Consider the following 8,758-nt stretch of genomic DNA (forward strand, 5'->3'; position numbering starts at 1 on the left):
TTGGTTTGACCAATAAAAGTCCAGAGTTGGGTGGGGCTTGGCCCACCCAACAGTGAGTGGTCGTGTAGGGGCAGGAACCAGGTGTTCGCTGGTTGCTTCCATCCCCTTCATCGTGGTGGGGTTGAAGGGTGCAAATGCCGAACACTAACCACAAACACACCCCATCAACAGCTCCCACTTGGTATTTGGGCATTTCAAATGGTGACTTCCCTCTACGTCAGGTGGCTGTAAGAGAGGCCTAGCCTTAAAATAGCAGGTGTGTTGAAGTCTAAGTCCCTACTACCTCAGTCTGAGGCTGCTCCTACTCTCACCTTCCTATCCTTCAGCCTCCTTCAGCCCCAGCCCTACAACCAGCCATAGCCACCATGAAGTTAAGGTATAGTGATATCTAGAACCTACGTATCTCCAAGGTCTGAGCCCTGTTTTTTAATCTTTTCTTTCTTTCCTCCTTCCTTCCTTTCTTTTTCTCTTCCTTCCTTCCTTCCTTCCTTCCTTCCTTCCTTTCCTTCTTTCTTTCTACCAAGCTTTACACCCATCGTGGGGCTTGAACTCATGACCCCAAGATCAAGAGTGGCAGGCTCTCCTTACTGAGCCAGTGCCCCTGAACCCTTTTTTACCAAGCCTTTCTTGTTGACGGGGCTGGAGTGTGAGCACCTGCAAAATCTCCCACTTTCCCACCTCCTTCAGGCTGTTCTTTGTTTTGGCTAAGACTTGCTTTGCACACTGGAACAGATGCTGGCTGGATTCTGAGCAGAAGCCAGAGCTAGAAGCTCATAAGGTATGGAAGCCCCAAGTGACCAGAATAGGGACTTCTAGTCATTTGCATGCAGATGGTTCTATGGCCACAGGTGCCCCTTTTGGGATTTGGTGTAAGCCTGACCCCAAACAGCAAGACAAGACTCCATACCGAAGCACGGCAAGTGGAAGATTAGAATATAATAGAAGGAATGAGTGTGGAGGACACTGTCATGTATCTAAGTAGAAGAGCGGAAAAGTTTCCACTCACCAACAATACTCTAAATTTGAAGATATCTAATGATATAGCTGCAAAGTATATAGAGCAGAAATGGACAGACAGATCTACAAGAACAGAATAACAAATCTGACATCATCACAGGAAGAACTTTCATACTTTTGTATTGAGAGGTAACATACCTAGTGAAAAGAATAGATCTTAATGCATAGTTGGATGAATTTTGACAAATGCATACACTCATGAAACCATACCCCTATTAAGATATAGAACATTTCCATCATCCCAGAAAGCTCTCTTGTGCCCCTTCCCAGCCTATTGTCCATTCCATCCCCTTGACTGTTCTAGAACTTCATATAAATGGAATCATAAAGTATGTACTCTTTTGGGCTTTCAGAGTTTTTCCTCAGCATACTAATTTCTTTTTAAATTCATTCATGTTGTGTATATGAGCGGTCTGTTCCTTTTAAAATGCTGAATAGTATTTTTTACTGAAAGAGACAATAGTTTTCCAATACTGGAAGTATTTTCATTTTTAAATTGTTTTGTGCTGTCCATAATGTAATAGTTACAGATAAGGAATATTCTTAAATTTAATCTGCCCTATTAGCATTGTCTTTTTTCACTTTTTAGGGGTTGTTTTTTGTTTTTTTTTTTAAATAAATTTGTATGCTTTTCTTTTTTTCCTAAATGTTTGAGAGAGAGAGCATGAGCAGGAGAGGGACAGAGGGACAGAGAGAGGGAGAGAGAGAATCCCAAGCAGGCTCCTCGCTGTCAGCGCAGAGCCTGACTTGGGGCTTGATCCCCCAAACCATGAGATCATGACCTGAGCTGAAATCATTCAACAGTCAGACACCCAACCATCTTAATCATCCAGGAACCCCTCTTTTTCACTTTTTAAAGTTTATCCATTTACCTGTTGATGGTTACTTGGGTTGTTTCTTTTTTTTTTTTTTTTTTTCTCTCCTAGTTTGGTTCTTACAAGAAGCAGACACCAAAAAGGAGTTAGAAATGCAAGAGATTTACTGGGAAAATTCCTATGAAAGATAAAAGGAGTAGGAAAAGTCTTCAGGCCAAGATACAATCTGATACTTTAGGAAAGAGCAGGAAAGGAGAATAATTATGTAGGAGGAGTTTAAAACTGCAGTGTAATGCTGAGAAAGTCTTAGCCAGCTAAAAAGAGAGTTCCAGCATAAAGATTGTTCATGGAAGAGTTCAGAAATGACCAGACCCCACTAGTCCTGCCATCTCAATCATTGGCTAGAGCTCCCTGGAAAGAGCATGTTTTGGGATCGAACACTTTGGAGAATCGTGAAGTGCCATGGCTGGCTGCCAGCTGTCAGGAGTGGAATGCTGATAAATGGTTAATGACTACCTGTCCGGGGGAAGGTGAGTAAGTGATATTGAGAGAGAGAGAGAGAGAGAGAGAGAGAGAGAGAGAGAGAGAGTGTGTGTGTGTGTGTGTGTGTGTGTGTTACAACTTTTATAAATTACAGTCCTGCATTGAGCAAGTCTGTGTTCTAACAATATGTCAAACTTTTAAAACTATTATATTTGTTATGGTGATCTGTGATCAGTGATTATAACTCCATGAAACCTCAGATGATGGTTAGCATTTTTTAGCAATAAAGTATTTTTTAATTAAGGTATATACTTTTTAAAAGACAATGCTATTGCATACTTAATAGACTACAGTATGGTGTAAATAGAACTTTTATTTTATTTATTTAAATAAAACTTTTATATGTACTAGGTAGGAAACCAAAAAATTCATGACTTGCTTTATTTTAATATTTGCTTTTTGCAGTGGTCCAATATCTCCAAGGTATGCCTGTATAAAGGGTTGTAGCCCATAACTTCTAAATAAAATACACTATACTCTTTAATATTACTTTCATTTTTTTCATATTGAATTCTTTTTATTTATTATTAGTATTTTTAAATTTACATTCAAGTTAGTTATCATATAGTGCAACAATGATTTCAGGAGTAGATTCCATAATGCCCCTTACCCATTTAGCCCATGCCCCCTCCCACAACCCCTCCAGTAATCCTGTTTGTTCTCCATATTCAAGAGTCTCTTATGTTTTGTTCCCTTCCCTGTTTTTATATTCTTTTTGCTTCCCTTCCCTTGTGTTCATCTGTCTTGTATCCTAAAGTCCTCATATGAGTGAATTCATGTGATATTTATCTTTCTCTAATTTCACTTAGCATAATACCCTCTAGTTCCATCCATGTAGTTGCAAATGGCAAGATTTCATTCTTTTTGATTGCTGTGTAATACTCCATTGTGTGTGTGTGTGTGTGTGTGTGTGTGTGTGTGTGTGTGTATACACCACATCTTCTTTATCCATTCATCCATTGATGGACATTTGGGCTCTTTCCATACTTTGGCTATTGTCTATAGTGCTGCTATGAACATTGGGGTGCATGTGCCCCTTCGAAACAGCACACCTGTATCCCTTGGATAAATACCTAGTAGTGCAATTGCTGGGTTATAGGGTAGTTCTATTTTTAATTGAGGAAAGTCTGTACTGTTTTCCAGAGTGGCTGCACCAGTTTGCATTCCCACCAGCAGTGCAAAAGATATCCTCTGTCTCCCCGCATCCTTGCCAACATCTGTTCTTGCCTAAGTTGTTAATGTTAGCGATTCTGACAGGTGTGAAGTGGTATCTCATTGTGGTCTTGATTTGTATTTTCCTGATGAGTGATGTTGAGCATTTTTTCATGTGTCTGTTGGCCATCTGGAGGTCTTCTTTGGAGATGTGTCTATCCATGTCTTTTGCCCATTTCTTCCCTGGATTATTTGGTTTTTGGGTGTTTGATAAGTTCTTTAGAGATTTTGGATAGTAACCCTTTATCTGATAGGTCATTTGCAAATATCTGCTCCCATTCCGTCGGTTGCCTTTTAGTTTTGCTGATTGTTTCCTTAGCTGTGCAGAAGATTTTTTATTTAATGAGGTCCCAATAGATCATTTTTGCTTTTGTTTCCCTTGCCTCTGGAGACGTGTTGAGTAAGAAGTTGCTGAGACAAAGGTCAGAGGTTTCACGTGCTTTCTTGTCAAGGATTTTGATGGCTTCCTGTCTTATGTTCAGGTCTTTCATCCGTTTTGAGTTTATTTTTGTGTATAGTGTAAGAAAGTGGCCCAGGTTCATTTTTCTGCATGTCGCTGTCCGGTTTTCCCAGCACCACTTGCTGAAGAGACTGTCTATTGCATTGGATATTCTTTCCTGCTTTGTCAAAGATTAGTTGGCCATACGTTTTGTCTATTCCTGGGTTCTCTATTCTGTTCCATTGATCTGCGTGTCTGTTTTTGTGCCATATATTTAACTCTTCTGTCTGTAGCCTACCTACAGTTGCAATTGATCAACAGTGTAGTTCCAACATGAATGTTGGTTGATCCTTACGTTTAATGAGATGAAAGTGAACCGTTCAAGATGTATGTCACAATTTCACTTGTTTGTCAAAGTTGTGAGAACTTCTTTGCTGAAGTAGATTAAATACTTTTTTAATACTGGAAGAATTTTCCTTAATTTTTTTTGTGCTAATCACAATGTAATAGCTGCAGTCACCACAGACTTTTAAGTTTTTCTGCATTATTAGCATTTTCTCCATCACTTTAAGTTTAAAAGACCAATTCATAGGGGCACCTGGCTGGCTTAGTCAGTAGAGCATGCAACTCTTGATCTCTGGGTTGTAAGTTTGAACTCCACATTGGGTATAGAGATAGATGGGTGTAGAGATTACTTAAAAATACAATCTTAAAAAAATTAGGGGCACCTGGGTGCCTCAGTCGGTTAAACATCCAAATCTTGATTTTGGCTCAGATCATGATCTCATGGTTTTTGGGTTTGAGCCCCAACATTGGGCTCTGCACTGACAGTATGCAGCCTGCTTGAAATTCTCAATCTCTCTCTCTCTGCCCCTCCCCTGCTGATGCTGTTTCTCAAAATAAACTTTAAACAAATTGTTTAAAAAAAAAAAAAATTAAAATTGTTACCATAAGAATGTTACTGTAAGTTAATATATAATTATATTAATATATTAAGTGGCTTTAAACCAATTAAAATATACACTAAATATAAATTATATATTAAGTATATAAAATAACTTCATAAAGATCTAGCCTGGTGCACTTTGGAATAGGGGAGTGGTGTCAGAACAACATGACCCTGCAATTCTGCAGAACAAGTGCAAAGTAAGATCTTTGCTTCAGCAACAAACAGAAGCTACTAAAGTAGCTGAAATGTGCAATATGCCTAGAAAAATTGGCAGATATGAGCAAAATAAATTTGGAAGTTACAAAGGCTTGGAGAAGAAAATGAGTAAAAGAAATCCTTGGGTTTGATGAGAATGTTGTAATTTGAGTTGAGCCAATCGATTGGAAGTGAAGGACTGAACCAAAATGGAAGATATTCCTTGCACCTGAAGTACATAGTACCGTCACTTTATTAGGTTATAGCAGAGTGAGCATCCCATTGTGGCTCTGGCCCAACTTCCTTGGGTATATTTGGAGAATCCAGAACCCAGAATTATGAAAATCAACCTGATGGAGCTTTTGAATGGAAAATAAAGTGCTAGAGAGTTAAGTTTATGGGAGAACTGTGGCCCATCATCCTACAAGACCATCTGCTTTCCCAGACCTAAAGAAGAAATAAAACAGAGACAGAATGAAAAACAGGCATCTATGAAAAAGCAAGATGAAAACAAAGATAAGAGAGATAAGGAAGAAAAAGCAGCTGAGGGATGCCTGGGTGGCTCAGTCGGTTAGGCACTCTACTTTGGCTCAGGTCACAATCTCACAGTTCATGAGTTCCAGCCCCACATTGGGCTCTGTGCTGACAGCTCAGAGCCTGAAGCCTGCTTTGGATTCTGTGTTTCCCTCTCTCTCTGCCCTTCCCTAACTCATGCGCGTGTGCGCGCGCATGCACACACACACACACACACACACACACTCTCTCTCTCTCAAAAATAAACATAAAAAATTAAAAAAAAAGAAAAAGCAGCAGAGAGAAAAGGGAGAGAATGCTTCTTGAAACCCAAAAAGACTCTAATCCATGTCTCCTTTCCCTAGAAGACAATCCTGCCCAGTCATGAGATAACGTGTAGTCATGTTCAATCTCCCCATCAGAACCAAGAGCCAAGGACCAAGAGTCCTTCCTTGCTCCAGGAAAATAGAAAACTCCAGCACTCTCAGAACCTTTAGGAACAATAAAAAGAACCTTCAGTACAAGTCACCACTTCTACTGGAGACATCCTAAAGTTCCCCTGCCGAAACCTGTACCAGAGCCTATGAAACTTTTCAGAGGGATGGGGGAGGAAAGGAAAAGGAAAAAAAGACGACTTGACCAAGATCTCACTCTCCTCATACTCCACCTAGAGGGTGCACAGATCCCATCACGATTATATTCATCTAGAAGACCGCCATGCCTGAGGAGGTGGCAATCTATTTCCCTGAAGAACTCCACCAAGGCGTTCTTGGAGAGGGAAAGCTCTCCAGTGAGACACAAAAAAGGATTCATCAGCATCCTTGTCTAGGAGTAGCTCATTGTCCACTTTGTCTTGTCCAATCAGAAAGAAGCCTCCCAAGAGAGCATCCAGGTCCCTCAAACACTTGTAGGTTATATCCTTCAGCAAGCCCTCCAAGTGAAGACACCGGCCAACACCTCCAGCAACCCCACCGCCAAAAATTCATCATTCCCCAACACCCCAGCAGCCAGGCTATATCAGAAAAACTCGTGTTTCTGTATCTCCAAGGAGAACTTCAGGTAAAGTGACAAAATATAAAGGTAATAAGCAAAGAGGCCCTCTCGTCAGCCCCGAAGTGGATAAAAGTAGAATTTTCTGAATCTAAACACCGTAACGGTGGCGAAACGGCTGCTGCAGATTCTGTGCAGTAGAGACACCAAACCAGATGACAAAACCAGCAGTCTTCATCTGACTCTGTTCCTCCTCTTCAGAAAATAATGATGAGTTACTTACTGAAGAGGTCCCATTTGAGAAATGGTGAGGTAGGTGACTTCGAGGAAGGCCTTTCTCACCACACAAGCAAAAGGGGAAGGAAGATGGTTTCCTTGAAGTAGAGGAAGTCCCTCCTCTCACCCAGTAAAGGACTCCATTTTCCTTCTCTCTCCTCCTCACAGGTGCTGGTCTTCCATAACACTACAAAGGGAAGCACCCCCTTCTCGTACCCCACATCAGTATTCAACATTCCCAAGAATGGTCTCCTCTAAAGCACAGGAGATACCCTTCTTCTCCCCATCTTAAAAAAGGGCATCACTATGTCCACCCAAAGCACAGGGGCTCCCATTCTTCACCTCTCAAAGAAGTCACCACGACACTTTGCATTGGTATCAAAGCATAGGAAAAGGTCTTCCCTGAGCCAATCTACCTGGGAACAGCATTCCATCTCCTGGTGGTCTCCAGCTCTGCAGACTTCAAGTTCTTATCCCCATTTGGCTCAGTCTCCTGAGCCAGGAGCTAAAAACCCCAAGCACCTCCATTCCCTGTCCAGTCTTAGTCACCCTGTCTAAGCACGTCACCTTTGTTACGGATCAAAAAGACTAAAAGCCTACCATCAGACCCAACACTGGCAAGGAATTCCAAAGAAGGGTATAGAAAGAAAAAAAAGAAAGAGAAAGAAAGAAAAAAAGAACAAGAACCACAAAAGGATAAAAGGAGTAAAACAAGTAGAAAAAAAAACAGAAGGAAGAGGCTATGGCTGCAAGCTGCTACAGCTATTTTAATTCCTGCAGCCATTGCTGTTCCCACAGCCACATCAGCACAGGAAGAACGAGGAGCAGAGCCAGAGACTAAGGAGACTTAAAGTGAAGCTGAGGATAACCTTGATAACTTTAAAATCACCTGTGTAGGCCCTGAGATCAATGTGGAAGGTTCAAGTGTATCCAGTCATAGATGGAAATGTCTGTCATTATGTAAAGTTTATTTGGTCTGTATGCAACTCAATACTGAAATAGCAAAAATGTGTTTGAACTTTGTAACATTTGTTGTAATAAGTAAGTTGAAGTCAGTGATGTTAATATATGGGGGAGAGGGCTCCTGGGTGGCTTAGTCCGTTAAGCCACCACTGATCATGACCTGAGCTGAAACCAAGAGTTAGATGCTTAACCAGCTGAGCCACCCAGGTGCCCCAACATCTATATATGTTTAAAATAAAACTCTAAAGAAATTAGGAATAAAAGGAAATTTCCTTAAAGGACATCTAACAAACAAAAAATAAAACAAAAATAAAATAGCAATTATATTTGATAGTGAAAAGATGGGTAAAACAAAGATGCCCACTGTATTAGTTATTTATGTCATGCTGTGTAATGTACTACCCTAAAACAATAAACATTTTTACATCACCTAGTTTCTAAGAGTCAGAAATTTGAGAAATTTGGCTGAATGGTTCGTGCTCAGGGTTTCTTGCAAGGGGGTCAAGTTGTTGATCAGGGATACAATTATCTCAAGGCTCTATTGAGACTGGAGAATCTGCTTCCAAGCTCACTCATGTAATGGTTGACAGGCCCTAGTTCCTTGCTAGCTATTGGCTGAAAGCCTGTGTCCATAAAGCTTCTCCATAACATAGCAACCTGTTCCTCTCAGATCAAGTAATTTAGGAGAGCAAAACCCAGAGTGTCCAAGGCAGAAGCCACGGTATTTTATCATCTAATCCTGGAAGTGACCGGTCACTTCTGTTCCATGCTTATTGATCATATGCTATCATTAAACCCTGGTACAATGTGGGAGATGGTGGGGGTTACACAAGATTGTGAATACTA

Source organism: Panthera tigris, chromosome A3 (genome assembly GCF_018350195.1).
Source record: "Panthera tigris isolate Pti1 chromosome A3, P.tigris_Pti1_mat1.1, whole genome shotgun sequence".
Taxonomy (NCBI): Eukaryota; Metazoa; Chordata; class Mammalia; order Carnivora; family Felidae; genus Panthera; species Panthera tigris.